The sequence below is a fragment of the Saccostrea cucullata genome, unplaced genomic scaffold (assembly GCF_032062105.1).
Source record: "Saccostrea cucullata isolate Sc308-1 unplaced genomic scaffold, CSIRO_AGI_Scuc_v1 ctg3545, whole genome shotgun sequence".
Taxonomy (NCBI): domain Eukaryota; kingdom Metazoa; phylum Mollusca; class Bivalvia; order Ostreida; family Ostreidae; genus Saccostrea; species Saccostrea cuccullata.
In genome coordinates, this window is record NW_026937584.1 from 4,624 (window position 1) to 20,252 (window position 15,629).

Genomic DNA, 15,629 nt, shown 5'->3' on the forward strand with positions numbered 1-15,629 from the left:
GCTATCAACCATACACTTGTTAACCTAAGGAAGGCTCTTACCATAAGTTAAACTCATGGAATTCTTCATGCAATTTTGAAGAATCTCTGTTATAAGGGATGGTAAAGACAAAAGACCCATAAATTTCCAAGTAGTAATAATATTTAAAAATATATATCCACATTAAATTGAGGAACATTTGAAGAACCTTTTTTCCTTCATAACTCATGAAATTTCATGTAGATAGTGGGTATGATGTGTAAATAATCTTTATGAAAAAAAGGATGGTGTACAGTTAGCCTCACCCAACACCCAAGGGAGAGGGGAAGGGGGTTGAACCCTTTTTTTTTGTCCAGGAAACCTGAATTTTAAAGTTTAAAAAAGTTATAAAATTAATCAAATTTAAAAATTAATATTTCTTAAGTTTTTTTTAAATTATTTTTTTCAAATTTTCTTTTTAAAAAGAAAATTTGAAAGTTAAATAAAAACAAAACTTAAGAAAATTAACCTTATAAATTTAATATAATTTTATGATTTTTTTAATCTCCTTTAAAATGAAAATGTTTCCTGGACAAAAAGGGTTCAACCCCCTTCCCCTCTTCCTTGGGTGTTGGGTGAGGCTAACTTTACACCATCCTTTTGTTTTTTCATAAAGATTATTTACACATCATACCCACTATCTACATGAAATTTCATGAGTTATAAAGAAATCAGCAGTTTTTTATTTCAATAGTTAAATAAAAGAAAAAAATTTAATTCAATTTATAATTTTTTTAAAAACAAATTTAATTCAATTTTATAAAAGGTTTCCTGGACAAAAAAAGGGTTCAACCCCCTCCCCTCTCCCTTGGGTGGGGTTCTTCAAATGTTCCTCAATTTAATGTGGATATGTTCCCAATTTAGTGTGGATATAAGTTTTAAATATTATTACTACTTGGAAATTTATGGGTGGGTCTTTTTTCTTTACCATCCCTTATAACAGAGATTCTTCAAAGTTGCATGAAGAATTCCATGAGTTTAACTTATGGTAAGAGCCTTCCTTAGGTTAACAAGTGTATGGTTGATAGCCAATGCTGAATCAATATATTGATATTTATGGATATTCAAGAGTGTATGATATTGAAACTTTAAATATGTATAGGTCAGGCAATTTGGAAATTTTGATCATCACAAATTATATTTGACTGTATTAAAAGCAGTAATTTTAGATAAACATTAAGAAGATTACACAAACACTGTATTTCAACACTTTGGTTTTACAAATATGAAAAGTTTGAATTACTAAGGATTAATAGTAATGACATAAAAGACAAGACTTACAAAATAAATATTAAAATACTCAGTCCTCAAGATTGAAAGTTTTTAAAGATTGAAAGCCTGAAAGTCTGAAAGCCTGAAATCCTAAAAGTCTGAAAGTCTGAATCTCTCAAGATTTAATATACATATTGTGTTTTGAAGGATTGAAAGTCAGTATATGATTTGCTTGTAAAACTCTCTAAAATGAAGGAGCACATTCAGTGACATATCATAGAAAGAGTGGGAGATTTTATACCTAATTCCTTACAAATAAAAAATATCACTATGAGATCCTTATAATGAAGTTTTACTGTAGCAGGAATACATTAACCTTTAACCTGAAAAGTCAATAGAGGTGTTATGATATTCATGGACAACAATGGTATAGCAAAAAAATTGTGCTGATCTTTGACCTGAGAATCCAAAATATATGAAGTTTGTTTAATTAACCTATCCATGAAGTTTGATGAATATTAACTAAACAATTAAATTTAGCAGATGTCCACATCTCTTTGACCTTTTGACTAAAAACTTAATAAGGTCATTTATTTACCTTTGTGAAACTTTGATGAGTATCTTATATGTTGGATATATTAGTTGAACACAATCTAATCTGAGTAAAGAGGAAACCTGGAAAAGCTTTTATCCCTTTGTATGAACAAATTAATTGATGTCATGCAGATATCTTAACCAAAATATCAGAACAATCTGATGACTCTTAAATAAAAAGTTCTCATTACACTAGTCAGAAACCATTAGTCTACCTGTTAAACACAAAAAATATGAATGTCAACTCAACAAAGTAAGTAAGGTTCCTTTTCTTCAAAACAGTAAAATTCTGATGCATTGGGTGAGTGTTTGTTACTTTATGCCTAATAAAGAATTTTTTTCCCTCCATTTTGACTGTATGGATTAAGAGCTGTTCATATAATTGAATCAATGTAATGTCATTCTAAATGTCATAGTACCCATCATTCATAATATGTACAAGTTTCAATCCTAATAGATGAATCCACATTTTGTTTTTATTTCACATCACTTGGCAGCCATATTTGAGGGAAACTCAAAATTCTCTGTCCATGTTAATTTCTTGTGTATACCTTCATCATTTGACATAACTCATTTGCTTTTTGTATTTTGATTGCCTAAATCAGAGCTATTCATACATAGAAAGAGAACAAAAAAAAATGAATACAGTGAATTTATTGCAATAATACCTACATGTTTGATACATAAAGAGAAATATTTTTTTCATTCCTTTTTGACCTTTGGATTGACCCTGAATAGAGATACCATTTACTTTTTGGCAAGTGTAAACTATATACTGCATGACTAAACATGGTTTGTATATTGAAATATGAAATGGTTTCTTTAATGCTTAAATCAAAATACTCCTACTGTCCTAGTGAGAATTATGCTCAATCAACTTTGTGAAATATTCCCAACTTCCAATGCTTCTTATTTACATTTAAAAAAAAACTGACTCAAATAAAATTGTTTGTTTTCTCATTTATTTTACAAGAAATAACATGCTGACAGTGAATCTAATCATTTTTTAAAACTGGTTAAAGTAATGTTTACAATTGTCTTAAAATGCTCAAATGCAAGTTTATTTCATACACAAATACCTTAAATGTATAGACTAAATGTACTTATAGATTCAATATATAGATTAACCCCTTATAAATAGTAAAAACCACTTCTTAAATCTGATTTTCTTGCCTATTCTCTCATGCATTACCTTATTTGAGTATTCTCAAATTATTGATTACATGAACAAACAAATTTAAGACAAAACCACAATATATGCTGAATGCCCTGAAATGAAATGGTTACATATGTAAGATGTGTAACACATCATGTACAACTTTTAAGTCTACAAAATTTTAAGTTAACCATATTATACAATAAGACTACTTTTTTCAAAGTTATGAAAAATTCTCCACAAAAAAAATGTATTTATGCAAAAGATAAATGTTAGGGTATAATTTTAAAATACATTTTACATGAATCACATAAAGAACATAACCAATCATTTTTTGTGGTTGTTTTCAATTGGAACATCTGTGAACAAACATTCTGTTTTTGTCTTATTGATACATAAAAAGCGTCCAAAAATCATTTGGAATTGTTGTGTTAAACCCTGATACTCAGAATTTTAAGAGTTTCTGATGTGTGCCCTACTTAGAAATGTTTACAATGTAACAAAGATGAAACTCATAATTGATTTAATCAGCAATTATAAAGTCATCAGGTTTACACATGCTTTTCTAACACATCATGTACATTTTTTTTTCTACTAGTATGTCTTTGTTCACAAAAAATTGAAATCAACAGTACTTAGCATTCCATATTAAGAAATATGAACCCTAGCTATTAAAAATCTAAAAATATATTTGTGCATCAATGCATTATGTTTAACAAAACAATCTCTTTCACTGTGATGAAAATTGTCTTCTTCATATAACATGCAGATGAAGAACTTCTTTGGATGATGTCATTTTCACATGTAGAAAAGAAACTAATTCAACTAAAACTAAAAGACAGTCATTAAAATTTTAAGGACATTAAAGGATGATATCAAGACCGAAGTCCAGGAATTGATAAAATTCTACAATTATCATCCAAAGATGTATATGTTTGGATTTATTTTTTAATTCACAAGCAAATGATATGCTGCCATTTAATCTTTCAAACTTAAAAAAAAAAATTCTATACTTTTGAATTAAAAATTTCAAAATCTAGAGGAGTCTTCCCAATACCTATCTACATGTATTTATGACTGAAGGTATGTAAATCACCAGAGTTGCTGTACTGCACCATTTGAATAAAAGTCATATCCACATTCTTGACTTTTTTCCCTAAACCTTATTTCAAAACATAAATTATTCCAACCAGTCTTTATCTATGCAGTGATAATAAAATTTTTACATAATTCTAAGGTATTACATAGTAATAGTCTTTAAACATCCTTGAACATAGTGCATATGATTTACATTTTCAATTCTTTCCAAAGAATATGCTATGCCACCCAATAGAGCTGATATAAAGTCTCTAGGTTATCACAAAATGTTAAAGTTACAACAACTAAATTTTACCCAGGAGAAAATGATCCAAAAATCTATAGAAAATCTCCGAATCTTTCTTTACTTATGATGTGAATTTTGCAGGTTACAAATTATTGTCAAAGGTAGTTATCTCAATAATCTCATGCTTTGACCCTGACAAAGTGTCCTATAAAACTAAGTGTATTACTCTAACCTGTTCTGTGTAGTAAGCATGAAGTCTAATGGTTGATAGAAATATTCAAGATATTATTACATCACAGATCAGGGGACACTTACATCTTTATGGGGGTCCTATTGAGACCTATTAAATTCAAAATAGGACACACACACACATACACAAACAAAATGTATTTACAGTTCCAGGAAAGTAATAATTACACCAAAGCTAGCTTTTAAACATCTGTGTAATTTGTTAGGGGTTGTAGAAATAAGATGAAAAATAAAAGGTTTAAATGTATACTTCTCATACATAACAACTGTCTTCAATATGAATTGGTAAAAATAAAAGTCACATTTAGATACTTTGAAGTCTGGGAATTATTTTTTTTTTTTGAAGATCTCATACTATCAGAAAATCACAATATCAATTCTAGGATTTGATTAGACCTCAGTTTGTTAAATGACTGCAATTTATCTATTGTTGTGTATGACAGAATATGAAAGATATGAAGGGGAGAGCTTTTGACCTTTTTTTTTCCTTCATCATAGTTTAAAATATATATTATACCGGTCTTTATCTATGTAGTGAATATAGGATTTTTACAGAAACCCTAGGTATTACATAGTAATAGTCATATAAACACCCTTGAACATTGTACATTTGATTAACATTTCAATCCTTTCCTAAGAATTTGCACCTAATTTTTATAAAGTCTATAAGTTATCACACAATGTTAAAGTTATTGCATTACAGGACTCAAATCAGTAATCTCAGTAACTAAACTTTTACCCAGGAGTAAATGATCCAAAAGAATAAATCTATAGAAATGTCTTATTGATTCTTCATCTGTGTACTTATGATGTGAAGTTTGTAAGTTACAAATTATTGTCAAAGAAGTCATCTCAATAATCTTATGCTTTGACCTTGACAAAGTGTCCTAAACAACAAAGTGTATTCCTACAACCATTCTATATGTAATTAGTATGATGAATATGGTATGATAAAGATATTCAAGATATTATTAAACCACAGATTATGGGACACTTGCATCTTTATTGGGGGTCTTATTGAGACCAATTTTAAATTCAAAATTAAACATGATACATACACAAACAAAATATATTTACAATTCCAGGAAAGTTAAATAATAACATTAAATCCAGCATCTGGATATCTGTGTAATTTCTAGGGGGTTGTAAAAATTAGATGAAAAATAAAAGGTTTAAATGTATAATTCCCATACATAACAACAGTCTTCAATATGAATTGGTAAAAATAAAAGTCACATTCAGATACTTTGAGGTCCGTGAGAATTAGTTTTTAAAGAGCTCATGCTATCAGAAAATCATATTTTCAATACTTGATTTGACTAGATCTCAGTTTGATAAATGATTACACTTTATCCATAGTCAGTGTCTGACAGTGAAAGATACAATCCTGGGCCCTTTCTTTGTCATCCTGTAAACCACAGTCTATGATCGTACTGGTTAAATTGGTTGGAAATCATATTTATCTCTGTTCTTCTTAAATCCTCCATCTTCTTAAGTTTGGTTTTCTTGTTTCAGTGTTCCAAGAGAGGATATTCTGTTAGTCTTTGCATAATCTGATAGTCTTTCACCATTCTAAGAGTAGACATAGATCATTTCCATAAGCCCTCACTAGAGAATCCTGAAAAATAAAAAAAAAATAATGTCTTAGTTGAAAAAAAAAATTGTAATGTAATATAAGCTTGATGGAATTCTAAATATAGACGAAAAGGGTATAAATACAAGTTGTAACATAAGATTTTGACTTTTCATATTAACCATGGGTAACACCTCTAGTAAAGAAAAGAGTAAAGGAATGAGTAAAATTCAGTTTGGAGAGAGAATTCTTTCAGAGAAAGATGTAGACAGAGGTATACCAGTTAAAATAAAAAAAGATGGCACTATTGAGATCATTTCTCAAGAAGAATATAACCAATTATGTCCAGAAAAGGGTGATCCTAATGTTGTCAGAGATTACATAGAAAGACCCTTGATTGCAGAAGAAGCCAATGAAGAATATAACCATTTATTACCAAAAGAGGGTAAGAATTACTTGGATTACCCTGAAAGACCTTTGACTAGAGAAGAAGTCAAGTTTATAGATGATAAGAGAAAACAGTTGTCAGAAAAAAAAAGATTGTTAAAGACACATGATTTTTAGCCCACAAAACCATTGGAGATACAAGGATTACAAGATACAAGGATTAATGGAGGAAGTCCAAACTGAACTCTTGGAAGACATTAAGGCTCATTATGAGAGTAACTTTCCAGTGTTTGTTTATTACAAAATTATGTATTCTGATAAAAAAAAAAAAAAAAAAAGTTTTCACTTTCATTTGTTGTGCCTTTGACCATTTAAATTGACCTTATGGTCAAGATTGTGATATATACACTCTGATAATCATCTATGATGTCTCTATGATGTTTACCTCAAAAGATTGAATCAGGGTATTTGTGTTCAAAGAGCTGAAGAAACTATACAGACAGATCTAAGATGTTGGAAGCATACATATTAATGAGGTTAAAGGAGATATAACACTAGATTATTAAAAAGAAAGAACACAAACTCATAGAAATGATATTGAAAGTACCTTTTATGAATAAAGTGTCATGCTCCAAGGTATTATTTTTATAAACAGGAGAAGGTTTACAGCAGTCCCATACACTCATAAGAAGATCTTGGGTAGTAGAAACACCAGGAAATTTTATTTCCACACAATCAGATCATCTTACATCAGTTATAAGGTTACAATCTTTATACATAGTTAAGAGGTTCATTAAGATTTCTTTTCTGGTCATCCTAATGAGCCACATTATAGTATTCTTTCTCTTTGATAGAATGTTAATATTAAATGGAAAATTCAGAATTCATCAGCAATTGAAGTCAAAACTTCCTATCTTTACCAATTATGCTATTAAGGAAGCTGGGGTTAACAAATTAGCCATATTTAACTTATTCTATAAATATGTTATCTTCAGCTGTTAACTATCATTTGGCAAAGAAAAATTTCATACATTTTAGTTTTAAAAATTTGATCATGAATTTTTATGCCTTTTCTTCTTCTTCTAAAGGATATCAATAGAGTTTAAACATGACCATGACCACCAAGCCCTCTTTATTTTAAAAAAATCATATATCATTTACTTATCAATTCAAAAATATAAAAATGCATATGTAAATAAATAAATAAATAAATAAAAATTACAATTGTATCTCATTGAAACTTTACCTTCAAGTTTGTGTGTTTCTATGTTGATTGACTAACTGTGTATTTCCAAAGGAAGACCAGCAGCCAGGCTTCACTTCATAGAGAATGGATTATAGATGGTTAAGAACAAACCAATTCTTCCATGTTGAGGACTGTAGAAATAAAACCATTTTGTTAATATGACAGAGTACTGCATGAAACAATGCATGTTTAAATACAACATGTACAATGCCAAAAAAGATCATGAAAATATTTGTTTTTAATCTCAAAAAATTGTTTTTAACATTAACTCCAGATGAGAAAAGTTCATCATGTTATCTATAGATAATAAACAAGCACAACTACTGTATTAATATCATAAATAAAATGATTATCAGATTAATTATTTAGACACTAAAAAACTTACTATCTTTATGATATTGATTTCCATTATCAGATGTTTTTTATCCATTTTTTTTTTATCCATTTTAAAATATAAACATTTAAATAAAACAGAATTAAATAAATGAAAATGATATCTCATTGAAACTTTACCTTCAAGTTTGATTGTTTCTATGTTGGTTGACTAACTATGTATTTCCAAAGGAATTTGGGCAGACAGGCTGAACTTCATAGAGAATGGATTATAGATGGTTGGGAATAAAACATATCTTCCAGGTTGAGGACTGTAGAAAATATAATCATTTTGTTAATATGACAAGGAACTGCATGAAACATTGCATGTTTAAATACAGTGCCAAAAAGTTCATGAAAATAGTTCATCATGTTATCTTTAGATAACAAAAGAAGCACAGTTACTGTATTAATATCACAAATACAAAATGATTATCAGTGTAATTTTTAGACACTAACAGACTTTCTCTTAACAGCATATTCAATTTTGTTTAATACCTGTCAGTACAGCATACAAAAAGATATTAGCATATACAACATGTAGTCCTACATTTTTTGAAAAGCTCATTACCAAGAAACAAAAGTGAAAATGAAAATATATGTATGCCATATATACCACATATTTAGAATCAAAACAAGGATAAACCTTTTGTAGATTCTTACTTTTTCTTTTATTACATTCCTTATAGATCACAATTTAGTAAGTCTGAATTCCATGGGTAACAGACATAATGAATTATGACATTATATCATAATTTATGCAAAAGGACTTATTAACAATATGAAGTTTCCTTAGTATATTTTAGACAAAATAAGACTGTGCTTATATGAATGTTAGAGATATTAGATCACATAAGAATTACACAGTAATTAAATTAAACCATATAATCATGGTTAAATGCAAAGATGACCTTCATAGGAAATGTAAACAAAACAAAGACAAACTTACCAGAATTATCCAATTATATGCCCAATTAAATAATCCAGTGAAATAACATCTCAGCTGATCCTGAAAAAAAAGCATACAATATTCAGTGATACACAAATTAACCTCATTTTACAAAGGAAGTAAAGCAACAATTGACAGACAAACAGGACAGAAATGTAAAAGATACCATATGTATTTTACCAAAATTTAGTAAACATTTTTTCTGATTTAAATTCAATCACAGAATGACCCATCATAGTAATATTAAATACACTCTGGGTTACATGCAAATTATACCTTACATGAACTGAGAATAAATACCCCATTTACATTCATATAAACTGAATTTTACATAACTAATTACTCTTTTAACTGATGTCACCATTAGTATGTCAGAATATTCAGGGTGTACAAATCATGTATATTCACTTTTAAAGTACTCAATATATATTTTACATGTTGATGTTTGAAATCACTGACTAAATAAAATACATACATGTATATACATGAAGGTTTTAAAAAAAAAGGGGGGGCACACATGTTTATAGATTTACAGAGATGCTCAGACTGAGTTTTTCCCACTTTCATTGGGCCACTGTTGCACCAGAATGTAAAAATATGAGTGACAAATAAGGCAAAAGATTCTGTATATTTCATTAAAAAAGATTTGAGACAAAAGATTCATTGGCATAATATGATCTGATTGATTATCTCCATATCCTTCTTTTGGTCACTGTGATTAAAGATTCATAGAAATATTAGAAATGACAACTGAGAATATCACTTTAGTTGTTTTAAAAGCATGTATCAGTATTTTATAAGATATGCTAGGAGTCTCCTCATAAGAATATTTAGAATACTGATCCAATAAAAGGAATGTGAGACAATATGATCATAACTCATGCAAAAAAGATTTATCAACATTTTGAGGATCTTTTAGTGTCCTAGTGTATTTCAGGGTAAACAATGGCAGTGTTTATATGAATGTTCTAAACATAAGGTATATAACACAGTAATAATGAATAAATACAAAGATGACCTTCATAGAAAATGTATAAAGAAAAGTTTGTTAAAACTTACCATGTAACCAGGTAACTCAGTAGAGTAATATTCATTAAATAATCCAGTGAAATAACATCTAGGCTGATCCAGGATTCAGCTGTTCAGAACTTTCTTGGAAGAAAAACGGTAGAAAATCAGTTTTGGTACTGAAATCCATAGGACCATACTGTTATTACATGAAGTCTCAAGCGCTGTGAAAGTCTGTGTTATTGTGTCAAAATAAGCAGCCATCGCGGCTTGTGAAGGACTAACATGACGTCGCTGCCAAGTTTATGACGTCACAATGCATAGGTAAGCTCGCTGACTAGATAGTTTACAGAAAGATAAGTCCAACCTATTTTTGCACTTTTTTGCAAGGTCTTGTGTGCAACAGGTAGGAAATCCAAAAAAGATGATGCAACAGGTATAAAAAGATGATGCAACAGGTATAAAAAAGATGATGCAATAGATCTAAAAGATGATGCAATAGATATATAAAGATGATGCAATAGATATATAAAGATGATGCAATAGATCTAAAAGATGATGCAACATATGTACTGAATTGACCCGGCTATCCTTAGAACCCCCTAATCTGCACTCCCTTGACCCACCTATCCCCCCCCCAGGAGCTGCACTCTCTTGACCCACCTATCCCCCCAAAAAGTGCACTCTGTTGACCCACCTATCCCCTCAGCCCCAAAAGTGCACTCAGTTGACCCACATGTTTCAAAATTCTGGAATTTTTATCGTAAATTTTATTTCATCATAAATGGTTGATTAAAATCAAAAAGCAGATTTTAAAGCATTAATTTATTTTCAGACTTTATTTTCAGACTATGTATCCCCCACCCCTACCCCAAGTATCCTGACCCAGGGGCCCTGAAATTAACCATTTTGGAAGAAGAATATTTCATCATCATTAATATGTACTTAGAACATTGGCATAATATCCAGGAGCAAAGGAAAAGGTTTTCGAAGAATTCATGTATGTTCACGATATAATCATTAGAGCCTTGCCCTAACACCAAAACCCCTGACCCTGGGGCCTTGAAATTCAAAAATCTGGAAGAGTCATCCTTCCTCATCATAATTATGTACATAGTTCATTGGTTTAAAAATCAGTAGCAGAGAAGAATTCATTTTTACAATATAATCAATAGAGTCCCGCCCTAACACCAGAACCCCTGACCCCGGGGCCATGCAATTCACAATTTTTGAAGAGGCATTCTTATTGAACATAACTATGTACTTCGTTAGTTTGTTTAATACCCAGGAGCAGAGAAGAAGATTTTCAAAAAATAACGCATTTTCACTATATAATTTATAAAGCCCCGCCCTATCACCTAAGAACCTCTGACCCTGGGGTCATGAAATTCACAATTTTGGAAGAGGCAGTCTTATTCAACACAACCATGTACTTACTTAGTTTATTTAATGCCCAGGAGCAGAGAAGAAAATTTTCAAAGAAATAATGCATTTTTACTATATAATCTATTTAGCCCGCCCTAGCACCAGAACCCCTAACCCCAGGGCCATGAATTTCACAAGTTTTGTAGAGGACTCAATGCTAATTACAATCATGCAAACAGTTTGACTGCTTGATGTCCAGGAGTAAAGAAGAAGATTTTTAAAGATTGCATTAATTTTAGTGGTTTTGGCCCAACCCCTCAGGTCCCAGGGGGGCAGGGACCCTGAAATTCATAATTTTGTTTCCCTTTACCCATAGATGCTTTATGCCAAATTTGGTTGAAATTGGTTATGTGGTTGCAGAGAAGCTGAAAATGTTCAAATGTTAACGCATGACGACGGACGAAAACGGATAGCAATAGGTCACCTGAGTTTACTCTGGTGACATAAAAAAACGAGTCGAGTGGGCCAGGGGGAAAGGGGTATTGGAAAGTTGATGGTGACTGGAATCGTGTTATTTTTTCTGACGAATGTAAAGTGATCATTGCAGAAAATAATCGCGTATTTGTGTGGCGGAGACCCGGAGAGGGGTGGATGCCGCATTGCATTAGTCCCGGTCGTGGAAAATTCAGGGAAATAATTGATAATGAACTGTGTCCAGTTGTTGCCCAGCATTTTCCACAGAATGACTATATTTTTAAGACGACAATGCGCCAGTGCATTGCGCGAGGATTGTGGTAAATTAAAAAACTGAAAATAATATTCGAGGAACGTTGTTGCCTGCCCAGTCTCTGGATGCTAACATATTTGAAAACTGTTGGTTTTTGTTGAAAAATCAGCTTAGGAAATGTGCAAACAGAATTATCAACGCAGCAGATCTAGAACAAGAAATTTGAAGAATATGGAAAACCATCCCATCTAGAACAAGAAATTTGAAGAATATGGACCACCATCCCCATTCATTATATACGGAACCTTTACAGATCACTTCCACGAATGATCAAGATTATTAGATCAAAAGGGTATGCCACAAAATATTAGGTAAGTTTCATTTAAACCAATCTTATTTATAATGCGGAAATCGTTTTTTTTTTATTTACCGGATCAGTATGTTGCTAATAACGCGACGACACCATTTTGTTTATAATACATATGGAGAAATGGTGCACAATTTATTCATCAGATTGCTACCACGTGATTATTTCTCATTAATATTCATAAGATACCTTATAAACTTGAAATATTCTTTTTCTATATATCTGCATGTTAAAACTTGCAAGCCTCTATAGTTTTGTATTTTGTTCAAGCCTCCCAGCTCCGTCATAGTTACAGAGCTAGAATTTTGTGTGATTAACAGCTGACGACTCAGAATATCGTTTTCCCTACATTATTAAGGTCATCATAATGTAAGAAATTGCAGTTTTCAAATTAAAAAGGCGGTCGTAACTCCTCATGGAATGTGAAATCATATGTATTTTATAAAAATAGGCTCTCTTCTGTACCTATAAATCGGCGGAAGAACTCGGTCAACTAGCAATGAACACTTACATTTCATCATCAAAAATGATAAAACACCAATTCTGTACTCCTTTCTTCTTCAAAACAATAAACTCTCGCTTCGAATTTTTAAATCAAAAAGGCGGTTACAACTTTCACTTTGATATTTACAATCTTGTCATTTCCGGTAGAAAATGTAAGGGAGAATCAAACCCTCGGCGGAAGAACTTTATCAGAAATAGGTAGGTTATGAAAAATTGCGATTTTTTTGCATTTTCTCTACATAAGACTTTTTGGAATCGGCCGCCATTATCGTTCCAAAATGGCTGATATGCAAATGAGTAGAATGAACACTATTTCTCCATATGATTAAGATCAGCCGCTGTATATTGAAATTGAAGCAAAACTGTTGGAGGAGTAACGTTTTAAAATAATTTCATGGAAATTTCCAATTTTTAAAAACCATGGTAACACCGTTTACCAAAATCAAACATCGATGCACTTATAACTATGTATCTTAGTGTAGTCTACTTGTGTGCCAAGTTTATTGAAATCGGACCAAAACTGTAGAAGGAGTAGCGTTTTAAAGACATTACTACTTTAAGTAAGCACGGCAACCAAATCGAAACTAAAAACCGCTGTACTAAATTATCAGACCAAAACTTAGCTGCAGAACTAATTTAAAAGCTCTTTGGTTGAGAAAAGTCGGAGCTACAGTTCTGAAGCTAACCAAAACTGTAGGTGGAGTAGCGTTTTTAAAGGAGTCTCTAAGAAATTTTCTTCTTTTAGTAGGCATGGGAAAATCGCCCAATGAAATGAAAAACCGATTTACTAATTTATGTATCTTAGTTTAATCTCCTTGTTCCACTGTGCAAGTTATATTGAAATCAGACCAAAACTGTAGAAGTAGCATTTTGAAAAATTGTTTACAGACAGACGGACGGGCACCTTACTATCGCATAAGATCATCTGGTTTCTGATCCGTAGTGCTAAAAATGAAGATAATTCTTTTTTTCAGTTCCACTTAAACCTATTGAATGGCACAGTGGTTAGAGCGTCTGCTCTAGAGTCGTGAAGTAAGGAGTCGGAATCACACTTAGGGAGTGGAGACCGGTCCTTCGGATGAGACCGTATAAACCGAGGTCCCGTGTCGGAAGTAGGTGCTTGCTCTAAAATATCCCTCACTACTCAATAGCCCCGAGTGTATGATTGGTTATATATTGTTTAACGTCCCGCTGAATTTTTCACTCATATGGAGTCACCGCCACTTGCCGGTCGAGAGCTGCAAATTTTGACCTATATTCGTCACTCAGGGCCATTGAGCAGGGAGGGATCTTTTTCTTGCCAGCACCTACTGCGACAAGGGACCTCGGTTTATACGGTCTCATCCGAAGGACCGGTCTCCACTTCCCACCGTGGGGTTCGAACTCGCAACGTAAGGATCAACGCCTTACTTTGCGACTCTAGAACAGACGCTCTAGTCACTGCGCCACGCGGGCGACAAGTGCCGAGTATAGGAAAAACATTTGTAGCTCTCCACCGGCAAGTGGTGGCGTGAAATGAAACTTATGGAAATGAAAGAAAAGGTGAGCAAGCTCACATACCCCCACGCTGCCCCAAAACTCAAAGTGCTGAAATTGCCGGCAAAAATATAAAAGGAATCCAAATTTCCTGGTTATATGCACTGCAGCACATCTACACATTGTGTCCTAAATATCTGCAAAGTTTGACGAAATTCTGTTCAGCGGTTTATGAGGAGTTTCGCTGACAAACTGTTCATCTCTTATTCAACACTGTCGGGTATCCGCGCCGGTTGTGACATGTTTGGATGCGGTGAAAATGGCGTAAAATGTACAAGCGGTGAATACTGTGCACCTTTTCCAGGTCTATATTTTGGTAAATATTAATTTTTTTCTCAATTTTTTATTGAAATTTTATAGGTATTTGGTTAATCAAAATGATGTGTTTCTATTCTGTTTATAGAGTTCATTTAAATAACTCGTCGATGCAATTTTTTTTATCGATGCACATGACATTCTTACCCCTTTAGCAAGTTTTAATTCATGATTGTTAAAATAATATCAAATATATTTAAAATCTGAAGCAGCCAAAAGAAAGAAAAATCATTTTACAAATACGATATTGAAAGTGTAATTTGTGTCCCGTACAAGAAATGTATTTAAAAAACGTTTTATTTTATGTACCCGTAACAAATATAGTACGGTTTGGATGATGGGAGTGTTCTGGTTTGGATGCAAATTCAATATCTATATGTTACGGTTTGGAGAGTCTATAGTTTCAAATTTCTGAATCCTGTAGAGCTATGCGAACCAGTTTGCTTGTTTAATACGCCCTTACACGGAGGAAATGGCGTTTATGATAACATATATATTAGTATCAATTCATATAACTTTTTCATAGGCACATAGATGAAATTTGAAAAGAGCCACCTTTCCCTTTTTCAAACATTGTTTTTACTGTAACAGTTGTCTTGATTTCATATAAAAATGTTGAATCCCTTTTCCACCATATAATTTAAAGGAACGTTTTCGATCATATCCCCTTTCTTCTTTAAAAATGATACTACGTGCCTGATAGCATAAAATAAATGTAAGATATGTT

The 15,629-nt window shown here is 31.8% G+C and overlaps 1 long non-coding RNA gene across 2 annotated transcripts; it reads right to left on the reverse strand.

Annotated features, from left to right (window-relative positions):
* Positions 1-4,416: 4,416 nt before the first annotated feature.
* Positions 4,417-10,347, reverse strand: LOC134248436 (uncharacterized). 2 transcript variants are annotated; one of them, XR_009988054.1, is made up of 5 exons: positions 10,140-10,347; positions 9,081-9,140; positions 8,273-8,403; positions 7,760-7,890; positions 4,417-6,171 (listed from the first exon to the last, which is right to left on the reverse strand). It is a non-coding gene; the product is annotated as an uncharacterized LOC134248436 (long non-coding RNA). The 2 variants fall into 2 exon arrangements; XR_009988055.1 differs by lacking the exons at positions 9,081-9,140; positions 10,140-10,347 and adding an exon at positions 8,630-8,909.
* Between the last annotated feature and the right edge of the window lie 5,282 nt (positions 10,348-15,629).